The sequence below is a fragment of the Chamaea fasciata genome, unplaced genomic scaffold (assembly GCF_029207755.1).
Source record: "Chamaea fasciata isolate MVZ Bird 193981 ecotype frontalis unplaced genomic scaffold, bChaFas1.0.hap1 SCAF_27, whole genome shotgun sequence".
Lineage (NCBI taxonomy): Eukaryota > Metazoa > Chordata > Aves > Passeriformes > Sylviidae > Chamaea > Chamaea fasciata.
The window spans coordinates 2,339,812-2,351,060 of NW_027094112.1; the positions used below are offsets into that span (position 1 = coordinate 2,339,812).

The following is an 11,249-nucleotide window of genomic DNA, read 5'->3' on the forward strand; positions in this document are numbered from 1 at the left end:
GACACAAAAAGAAGATGCAGAAAAGTTATATGGAAGATATTGTTTATCATGAGGTGTTTACAGCTTTTTTTCTTTGTCATGCTCTTGGAAAACAGACCAAGGTTAAAATTTTTTATTTTATAACTTCAGTCAGGTTTGTTCGCCTTTGCCCAGGCAGAAGAGAACTGAAGTTTCTTTTCAGGACATTGTTCCACCACGTGAGTCTTTATCTCCACAGACCTTGATGCTGCCATGTTGTCTTTCCTCAGATGTCCTCACTTCCTACTCTTCTCTGACTAGGAAAAACTGCTGCTTGTAGGTACCACTATCAACAAGTTCCACCAATTCAAAGATTCTTGCAAGATCTCACAGCACTGAGAAGTTGATCTTGTCCAGGTTCTGTGTTGGGGAGTTGCTTGCCAGGTTCTTGCTGTCACACACACTGCCACGTTCTCAGCACTGCCACAGCACTGAGCTATTTAACACCTCTCCTCATGCAGGGCACCAGAAAGGGGAAACCACCACCTAACCTCTGCCCTTTCACCCGCAGCACGGCTGGCTAGGGGAGGCCAGGCAGGCAAGGCCAGCCATGGGCCATGCCAGCATTGTGGCGGCCACAGTGGTGGCTGCAGCGCCTCCCTACCCCTGGGGAACAAACCTGCCCTTGTGCTGTTTTGATTTTCTTCCCAAATATGTCATCACAGAGGCGTTACCAACCTCTCTAATTGGGCCAGTAGCATGTCCATCTTCAGAGCCATCGGAGATTGGCCCTTGGCAGACACGGTGGAAGCTTCTAGCAGCTTCTCACAGAAGCCACTTCCGTGACTCTCCCCTGCTACCGAAAACCAGGCTGTGCAACATCAGCACACTCCTTCACTCTTTGATCCTCACTCCCAAGGTTTCAGGGCCTCTACACAATAAAGAACAATCATTTTACCTACTTTCTCCCCTTACCTAAAACAGCATGAAGACTTTCTAAGGTACTGAAGGACCTCCAGGCACCAATTCTAAGAGCCCAGAGGGCACATTCCTCCTGCTTCTGAGCACTGAAACAAAGGGGAAAAAGTGGACAACTTGCTGCAGGTCAGAAGAATTTTCAGAAATGCTTTGAAATAACTAAAAAAGTACTGATAATTTTCCTGCTTTCTCTCCTGCTTAACTCCCTCTGACTTTTTGGAGGTGTCATGTAATCCCCAAGTTCTCATTTCCAACTCAAGATTTCAGATTCTATTTTACACTCTTCCTTCAAAGCCATATAGTGTTTTTTCATGTAATACGTTGGGTCTTAAACCACTGAAGAAGTCATGTGACTGCCTGTATAATCCAAAATTCTGTGTAATGGAACAGAGACAGTTTGTGCTATGAAAAACCAGGTGAGATATTTTGGGAAAGAAAGGAGATGGGTGACTGTAATAATTAAAAAGACAAATAGAACATTCTTTCTATATTGCCTTTCACCCTGGAAAGATAAAAGAGCTCATGGAGATTGTAAAAGACGGAAGAAAGGGAGAAGTTGAAAATTCTATACTCAAACAAGCTACATGAAATGAAGAAACTATTCAATTAATAAGTTTTCCTTTCCAGTTTTGGAAGTTAATTTACATCTGGATCTTCTCATGGACTTGCACCCATGGATAATTAGGCCTAATATCTGGCTTTTCATCTCCTGCTTCATAACACTTTTGAACACCATCAAGAAGGAGTTATTGGAATAAGTCATAGCAGTGTGTGAACAGATGCGATGAAATTTGGACAAGGGACAACTCTCACAGTTATACCAAGTAAGTGACGTTTCTTTATTTCTAATGCTTCATTAAAAATTAAGGAGGGGATGAAAGAAGGAGTTTCATGGTTTGGGTTCACTGAAAGGATTTTCAGGTGCAATAATCCCTTGAGTGCACTTGTTCTTCACCCAGGCTTTCAAGCCAAATCCTCAGCATGGATCTGCTCTGGAAGGTTTTCCCAGAACAACTGGGCTGACTCTGCAGACCCCCATTATCCCATGATCCCCGAACACCAGCAGGGCACTACTTAGCATGTGATAACTGATTCCCAGTTTGGGCAGCACTCTGGCTCCAATTTCCTGTCAAGTGTCCAATTCTCCAGTGGATTTCCACTGACTGACTTGGGGTAGGAATGCAGAGCTCAGTGAAGAGCTCACAGTGGTGAGGAGTTTGGAGACAGATCTGTAACTGCCTGGTTTGAGGAGTTCTGGTTTGACACTGGCACCACACTCACAGTGTGCCCAGGGAAGGAATTCCACTGCCCTGGGGACAGAGGAGGAAGGAGGTTAAATATCCTTGGGCTTAAATTGTCACAAGAGCCTCATATGCAAGAGCTCCTGGAATGAAAGACAACTGGCTCCCTGGTTGTGTGGGTTCTGAAAAGACCACTGTGGGGAGTAGGGATTATAAGAAGGGTCAGGTATTCCTATCTTTATTTGGAATTCCATGATGGACGATAAAGGTGCATGTCCCCCCAAGGTTTTCTAGGGGAATGTGAATGTTGGGGTGGCAGAGGGGTTTGTGATGTTGATCTGTGTTATTTTAAAGATTCATGTGCATCCCTCTGGAATTGTTGCTGCTCTTTCAGAGGTCTGCATGTCTTTAAAGTACTGCAAGAACATCCCTTGTTATGCTGCATAGCTAGAACCTCCTGCTCTCCTTCCAGAAAGACGTGGGACTGCCTTGGGTGCTGCTTAATATCTGTCCATATCTGTAGGATATGTTGCATGGAAAAAAAAATCTGTGCTTGGGACTCATCTTGGTGCACTTCCAATTGCAAAGTGACAAAGGAATGCAAATTTTCCATTCTGAAGAAACACCTCTTCTTTCCATGCTGTTTAGTGATTTTCTCTTTCCAGCTAAATACAGGGTAGTTTGAGAGCTGCACAGAGATGCGCTGCTCTGCAGTTATGTTTGACAAAAAAAGATATTGGGCCTTATGAATCAATGTCCCTTTTGAGACTGCTGAAACACTTAATAAGTTGAAGCAAAATTTCCCGGATGTGAGCAACCTCCCGCTTTTGAATTCATTTAGGAGATACTAAAATATGCATTTTAACATGCATACATGAAGATATATATTATTATATTTTACCCTAATTCTATATTATATATGTTTATATGTTGCATATGATACAATCGTTACATACATCACATATGTTATATATGTTATTTATGTTATATATTACATACTATATTAATGGTATATAATTATTGTCGCAGTTATTACTCGTTTTGAGAATGGCTCTAAATCAATATGGCATAAAATAACAACCATTAGTGTCACTGTGGGATACTCCAGGCATATTTTGTTGAGGGCTCAGTTAAGGACAGAGAAGGTTTTTCATTTGGTTCAAGTTGGATTATTCTAGATTCGATATTCATTGAGAATACTAAGGCCCACAATTTTCTGTAATATAAGGCTCTTCCAGGGATTTATAAGACTATAGGGAAGTACAACTTTCAAACCAAATAAGTTGTCAGAACAGAAAACACAAATCCCTTCCAGAAGCAAGCAGTGATAGGATTTCACAGCTGTATGGTCAAGTAATGCAAACTAGTGGGACTTGGGGGAGGCGTCTGGGGTCAGATAAAACAAATCCTCTGCTCTCTGAACTACAATTGCACTGGGTACGTTATTTCTTGCTAATGATCTTGCCCAGGGAGTTATTGCAGAGAAGCAGCTTGTTTGTATTCTGGCTGTTTGGAAAGCCTGGCAAGGAGACCACATGAAAAACCTTTCATGGTCTTCTTAGAGAACAGAGAGTGCACAGGACTGACAGGCTCTGGCCAACCATGGTTCAACACCTGGGAAGGAAATGTTTGATTTCCCTTGGCTGTCTGGTTGCTGTAGGTATGGCCAGGTGTGTGGTTCTGCCTGTTTGATCAGGAGAGCTGAGCCATGAAGTTCTGGCAGAGCACCATTTGGCTTTCACCTCAGTTCCTCAGCAGTGGCCTAGGGCTGATGGGGAAAGGGTGTAAATTCAGACCCCCTTGGTCAAACTTGCAGCAGTGCCCTGGGATGGACAAAATGTTACACCAGAGGGATCTCTTGACCTGACTGCAAGGCAGACATCACACCAAGTGAAAAGCCTAATGCATCTCTCTTTACCCAAGAGACCCCTCAGGATGCTTCTGTCAAAGCAGACGCATAAATCTTTGTGGATGTGTTTGACAGCCTTTCATAAACTGAGCCCTTTCTGGCAAGGAAGGCTGCTGGAGGATTCTATTCAGTTCCATGTTTTCTCTTGAAATCAAATTGCTAATCTGAGTTAAATCCTGACATTGGTTTTTGTGTTCTCCATTGATTCTCCATAAATGACATGATCTGGAGGCAAAGGTTCAAAAAACCTTTTAGTTTTTTCACTAAAAACCTTTAGTTTTTTAAGGTTTTTAGTTCAAAAAACAAGCCGTGGTACCACAATACATTGTTGCATTCTAAATACTTTTTCTAAATAATTGCCTTGTAAGACAGCTGATGAAAGTTAAAGCAATCTTCTTTCCTTACCTTTATTTCTTATGGCAAGGTATAATGACATAAAAGACAGTAAATGAGACTGCTACAAATTTGTCACAGCTGAAGTATATAAGAATTTTCATTCACTCAGCACTCAGACAAGCTTGCAGTAAAATAAATCATGCCCAAACCATGGGGGTTTTCACATACAGTGAAAGAACTTCTATCCTAGAGGTCCTCGTGAAGAAATCACCTAAATCAAAACGTCGTGGCAGCACTAGGAAAACAACCTACAATTTGCCAAGAATTTTCCATACAAAGAACATCAGCTTGGAGATGTCCTCTAAGGAACAGAACACATCTGCGTCGACAACACAGCAGATCTGCACTGACAGGTTCGACAGCAGCATGATAACAATACTGCCAGGTACAGTTTGGTGGCACAGGGGCAACATATTCCTAAGGACAGTGTCCCGTGGTGCTTGGTGTTCTCCTGCTAGTCGGCACCATCCTGGGCAGCGAGCAGAAATGAGAAAGTCATCTGGTATTTCAGCAGGGAGAGATGAAAGATGTTTCAAAGCATGTGAAAGAAATGGTTTCTACTGTCTAATAACTTTGGGAGAAAGAGGAAACACAATCAATTTGTTTAAAGTGTGGATTTCCTTATGACTACATACTTCACCCTGTAGCAGCAAACCTCCTGCAGCACAACTTGGAACAGCCTTTCCAACACCAACAAAAAGTGTGGAGTGTTTTGAGCTTTTTTTACTAAATCACATTTTATATTTTGTGGGTCAGTTTTTGTAGTCCTGAAGGTCATTCAGGGTGCTGAAGGGGCCAGTGCCAGGGTTTGCAACAGCATAGACCCCTCAGCACAAGGGGAGTTGCCCAAACAGGTTGTGGAGTTACATTGCTATCTGGGGGGTGAAGACGTGGGAATGTGTTTTCTCCAGGGGAGAGGAATGAGAACACAACACATTCAGCAGACACAAGCTGCTGTTCCAAGGCTGCTCCTGCAGTTACACACAAGCCCCAGGAAGCAAAAAACAATGCAGACAGACCCTGGGCTCCCCTGTTGTTGCCATGTTCTCTATCATCCCTTCCTTTGCTGATCTTCCTTTCCCTTAAACTGTCTCCTGTGAATGTTTCCACTTCCTGCCAAGATCACAACATCAAAACCCAGACCATGATCTCTCCCCTCTTGTTTGGTCAATTGAGCAGATCCTGAAGAGCAGAGAGTGAACATGCTGTCCATGGCTGTGTTGGGTTTGAGAGTCCTGCTGGCAAAGAGCATTGCCGTCAATACCCTCATGAGTATCAAGTTGTTTCTTTTCTGAGGTAAGCAGGAACACAGCTTGGTTTGTAGAAAGTCTGGAAGCAGATGCCAGCAGTGACTGCCTGTCCCTGTGTGTGTCCCTAGCCACACAAGGAACCATGCCTATTCATCTGCTCCTGATTCCATTTAACAGCTCTTGCAGGTTTCTGGGGAGAAAGAGAACAACAATAACCAACCACACACAAGAAAACCAATTCCCCTGCAAAAAGCAATTAAGACAAGAACACTCTGCCTCCCAAAAAAACAAAGGAAACAGCAATTTTCTGTCTTCAAAGCTCAATTTTTGGAGGCTGGTTCCTAAATTTTGTTTGCCAGAGGAACTCCGGTATTATCTGAACAGCCTAAGAAATATTTCTGGCTATTTCAACTGGCAGAGTAGAAAGCCTGGAGTAAAATGTAGACAAATAGAGATTCAAACTCAAGGATCCCAAAATACAAACATGTGGGAGTAACAAGAGGAAGGGGGAGGATTTTTAAACTAAAATATCCAAAGAAGCGCAAAAGATAGTTCAGCCTAACCTTTGTGAGTCTCTCTGTCCTGATCTGACAGATATCAAACAGCGGTTCATAAGACCAATTCCATTAAATGTAGTTTAAACAGGCTTTTTCTCTTCCAGACATAGGGGATGAAGGCAAGAGGAGCCTGAAAACGACCAAGAAAGAGCGTGAACCAGCAGCACAAGGGGCTTGAACAAGCAGGGGCACAGCTGCTCACAGAAACCACCCAGGACACCAGGCAGAACCTTCCCCTGAAGACATTGAATACTGGTCACTCCTGCCTGGCCAGCTGATTTACACCAAAGAGTTTTAAGTGCTTTTGCTGTTTCCTGTGCTCTGAGAACTGAGGAGAGTGGATTTATCCTCATCCTCCTGCTAAGCAGATCTCCCCACCCTTCTGGCATTTGCACACAAGTGTCCAATGTGCTTCAATAGCTTTGAAAACTCCAATGCTCACTTTAGATACATGGCCTTTGAAAAGCACCTTTTCCATGCATGTTGTGTTATTGTCTGGAAAACTGGGACATTACTGCTGAGGGAATTCAAGCCCAGTAGTTGCCATTTGGAGTTTTGGGTAAGATTTAACAACAAAAAATGTGTACTGCAGATGGGAAGAGCTGTGTAGGATCTGAAGTGTATCAATTCAACCAGACAATGTTCATTTCTTTATTAAACCTGTATTTCTTCTGCCAAATGGATTGCACATGCATCTTAGGTTTCTGTACTAATGACAAAAATAAAGTAGTACTCGGCCAAAATGCTGTGGGTTTTCTGTGCTTTTTCTCCACAAGCTGGGATGGAGATTGCTGAAATCCAACTCACCTAAAGCCCACAGGGATTAGAAACACAGTTTTGGTAACACAGATTTCCTGCTGGCAGAATTTGAGTTTTCCAGACTCTGTGCAGGGAAGTGTCTCTCTGGCACATTCAAAAACCTCAGTGAGGAGAGTCCTTGCTGAAGGCATGAGGCAGGAAAATGCTCACATCAGCAGAGAAGAAACCCTGCTGTTGTTCTGCACTCAGTGATAGGAGGAAGAGGCCACCAAAAAATAATATCAAGTGGTTTGATGGAGTGATAGTTCCCATGGCAACTTGGTTCTACCTAACAGAGCCCAGCACACACCTTCCCCAGCTCATGGCCCTCTCACAAGCTAGAGGCAGGATGCTGTGGTCACCATTTCTGACTCAGTTACCCCAGGCAGGATTAAGCCTCCCCTGCTTTTGAAAAAACAAGTTAACCACATCCTGAGGGGAAAGAAGGCTTTTCTCCCCCTGGCTGGATTCCAGCTGGCTTCAAGAGAGCCTCTGCTGAGGACATAGTAAGGTGGGCTGCATTAAAGTTTTTCAGACCATGTCCTCAGGCCCTGCAGAACCCCAGACAAGACCCTCAGTCCTTGCAGAAGCTGTGTGAAATTTTCATGAGAAATGGAAATCCAGTAAAATGCTCATTTAGTGCATTCTACCATCATAACATTTGTCAGGGGGAGCAGTTAATCGGTATTTTGATCTTGAGTTTCCAATGAGACCCAGAACCATGTTCTCAAGCACTTCATACTTCCCAATCTCTCAGGCAGATTCATATTTTGAGAACACTCCCTTAGACAAAACGACTGAAGGTTGAGGTTCAATGACCCTCCTGGTATAGCAAACCTGAGGGTTTGCTGGCTCTGAGAAGCATCCCACTTATAGGAATGTCCTGGGTTGAAGTATATTCTATCACCATCTTCATGAACTGTTGAAACCAGGTGAGGCAGTGCTCCCTGCCTCCTCCACTCTGGCTTATCTTCTGTTAATGAGCCATCAGCACCTTTGCTACACAGCTCACAGATAACCCCCTCCTGGACTACCTCCTGTTAATGGGCCCATCAGGCCTTATCACATAACTCACCATCCCATTGTGGGATGCTCCGCCCAGAGGGAGAAACCAAGCATTCCAGCCTGGATATAAGCTGAGACTCTGAACACCAGAGGCGCGCTTACCCACTGGATTCCCAGAGGACCCGAGCTACCAGACCTTTCTACAGGATCACTGCTTCAGGAAGACCACCTCATCTGGACTGCTTCCATCACTACGCTCAGGTTGTATTCTGACTCTGTCAGTGGTCTTTTGTATTATTGCATCTATTTTATTTTACTTTCTTTCTTTTTTTTTTTTTCTATTAAATTGTATCTCTGACTTGGAGCCTCTCATTTGTTTTGCCTTCAAACTACTACATTTTTTGGCGCCCAACGTGGGGCACAAGACACTGAAAAAAGTCAGAATTACAATTTTGTATTGAAGAAGACACCTGTTCACTATGATGCTCAACATGCTTACATGTGTCTTATATCTATCTCTCTATATTTTTCCACAACTGAAGTACTATCTGCCAGTCTTAATGCTCCTGCGTAGACCAGGGTATGGTACTAAAATCGCTTTAGTGGTCTATTATGTCCATTGCTTAATAAACTCCGAGGCAATGAACATTATTCAGAATATACACCCACTTTTGTTTTCTTGTTCTAGTCTAGAATGCTACATCTGGGGCCTCAACAATCTCACCCAGCCCCTGTGGGGAGGGGTGAAGAATGATTTTTTCCAGCTTTTCAGGCATGACACAGCAGTTTTTGAAAATATGAAATACCCTCTGGATGCCAAGGACAGCATAATGTTGTTGTTAGTCCTGCTTTGTCTTCTCTGCACGGCCCGCACCATGCTTAGAATCAAAACACTACATGGTGTGATACAGCGTGTTCTGAAAGAAGAAGAAGAGAGAAAAAGAAGCAGAGCAACAATATCAGTGTCTACACAGAGTGTCACAGAAGTAAAAAGAACCAGAGGCAAGGCAACAATGTCCTCATCTACACAGACCGTCACAGAAGAAAAAGAAGCCAAAAGTGAGGCAACAGTGTCCACATCTACGCAGACTGTCACAGAGGAGAAAAAGACTAAGGGTGCCATCAGCATCTCCACACAAACCATCACCAAACCAGAACAGCCTAAACCAGTAGCAGTTGCCCCCGTTCAGAAGAAGAAATCAAAGACCAAATCAGTCCGCATAGTGACTGATGAGGGTGCAGCAGGACCTTCACAATCAGCAGAAGAGACAGAGCCAGAAATCGTCACTCGCTCTCTATCTCTGGGTGAGCTGCGTGACCTGCGAAAAGAATTCACCCGCCAGACCAACGAGTCCATCCTGACCTGGCTGCTCCGCATCTGGGACGCTGCAGCCAATAACACCATTCTAAATAGAAGTGAGGCCAGGCAACTGAGATCGTTGTCCCAAGATGTGGTCATTGACCAGGAAATTGGGAAAAGCCAAGAACCTCTCAGCCTCTGGCAGCGACTGCTAACAAGTGTAAAAGATAAATACCTTTGTAAAGAAGACCTCCAAGTGCACCAGGAAAAATGGAACACAATAAAACAAAGTATCCGATGCCTGAGAAAATTAGCTGTGTTAGAAATCATTTTTTTTAGAAGATAAGAGATTTCCTAAAAACCCAGATAGTGTCCAGTGCACATCACGGATGTGGTTGAGATTTGCACAGCTTGGACCCGAGATGTACTCACGTTACCTGACAACCCTGCAATAGAGAGAAGGTGAAGACAAGGTAAGTGTCTTAGCTAATAAACTAAGAATTTACGAGGACACTGTCACTGCTCCAGTTCGTACCCATGTCTCGTCTGTAAAAACAAAACTGGCTAAGCAAGTCCAGAACTTGATTGAAAAAAGCCATCAAAAACTGAAAAAAGAACTTAAGGAAGAAATTTACCATATCCAGCCAGAGCCAATGAGAGTCTCTGCCATTAGGAGCAGGCGCTCCCCAGCCAGAGAGAAAGGATACACACCACGAGGTAACCTCTGGTCTTTTCTTCGGGAGCATAGAGAAGACATGAGGAAGTGGGATGGAAAACCCACCTCCTCCTTAGCAGCCCGGGTACGTGAACTAAAAAGAGAAACACCTACCACAAAAAGCCCATCTAGAATCAATGTTGCTCCGGTCTCTCGTGCACAGAACTCCAAACAGTACAAAAATGATGATATGACTGATCCTCTTGAAAAAACCTCAGAAACATATTTACAAGAAGAGAGCAATGTATGCCATGACCAAGAATAAGGAGGCCCTGCCTCTAGCCAGGTAGAAAAAAAGGACAATCAGATCTACTGGACTGTGTGGATCCGATGGCCTAGAACATCTGACCCACAAAGATATACAGCTCTGGTTGATACCAGTGCTCAGTGTACTCTGATGCCATCAAAGTACGTGAAAGCAAAACCCATTTCCATTTCTAGAGTGACAGGAAGATCCCAGAAGCTGACTGTACTGGAAGCTGAAGTAAGTCTAACTGAAAAAAAATGGCAGAAACACCCCATTGTGACTAGTCCAAAGGCCCCATGCATTTTGAGCATAGACTATCTCAAAAATGAGTATTTCAAAGACCCAAGAGGATACCGCTGGGTTTTTGGCATAGCTGCTCTAGAGACAAAAGGCATCAGACAACTGAGTACCTTGCCTAGACTCTCAGATGACCCCTCTGCTGTAAGACTACTGAAAGTTGAAGAACAACAGGTGCCGATTGCCCGAGCAACAGTGCACCGTCGGCAATATCGCACCGACAGAGACTCTGTAGTCCCCATCCATAAGATGATTCGTGAGCTAGAAAGCCAAAAAGTAGTAAGCAAGACTCGTTCACCCTTTAATAGCCCTATATGGCCCGTGCGTAAGTCCAGCAGAGAATAGAGACTGACAGTGGATTACCGTGGCCTGAATGAAGTCACACCACCACTGAGCGCTGCCGTACCAGACATGTTAGAGCTTCAGTATGAGCTGGAATCCAAGGCAGCAAAATAGTATGCGACCATTGATATTGCAAATGCCTTTTTCTCCATTCCTCTGGCAGCAGAATGCAAGCCTCAGTTTGCCTTCACCTAGAGGGGCGTGCAGTACACCTGGAACCGACTGCCCCAGGAGTGAAAGCACAGTCCCACCATTT

General features: G+C 43.9%; 1 long non-coding RNA gene across 2 annotated transcripts; it reads left to right on the forward strand.

The window, feature by feature from the left end:
• The first annotated feature begins 1,256 nt into the window (after positions 1–1,256).
• On the forward strand, positions 1,257–7,026 carry LOC136301923 (uncharacterized). 2 transcript variants are annotated; one of them, XR_010723961.1, is made up of 5 exons: positions 1,286–1,352; positions 1,564–1,760; positions 4,673–4,867; positions 5,662–5,778; positions 6,394–7,026. It is a non-coding gene; the product is annotated as an uncharacterized lncRNA (long non-coding RNA). The 2 variants fall into 2 exon arrangements; XR_010723960.1 differs by having other exon boundaries at positions 1,257–1,760.
• Positions 7,027–11,249: the final 4,223 nt, after the last annotated feature.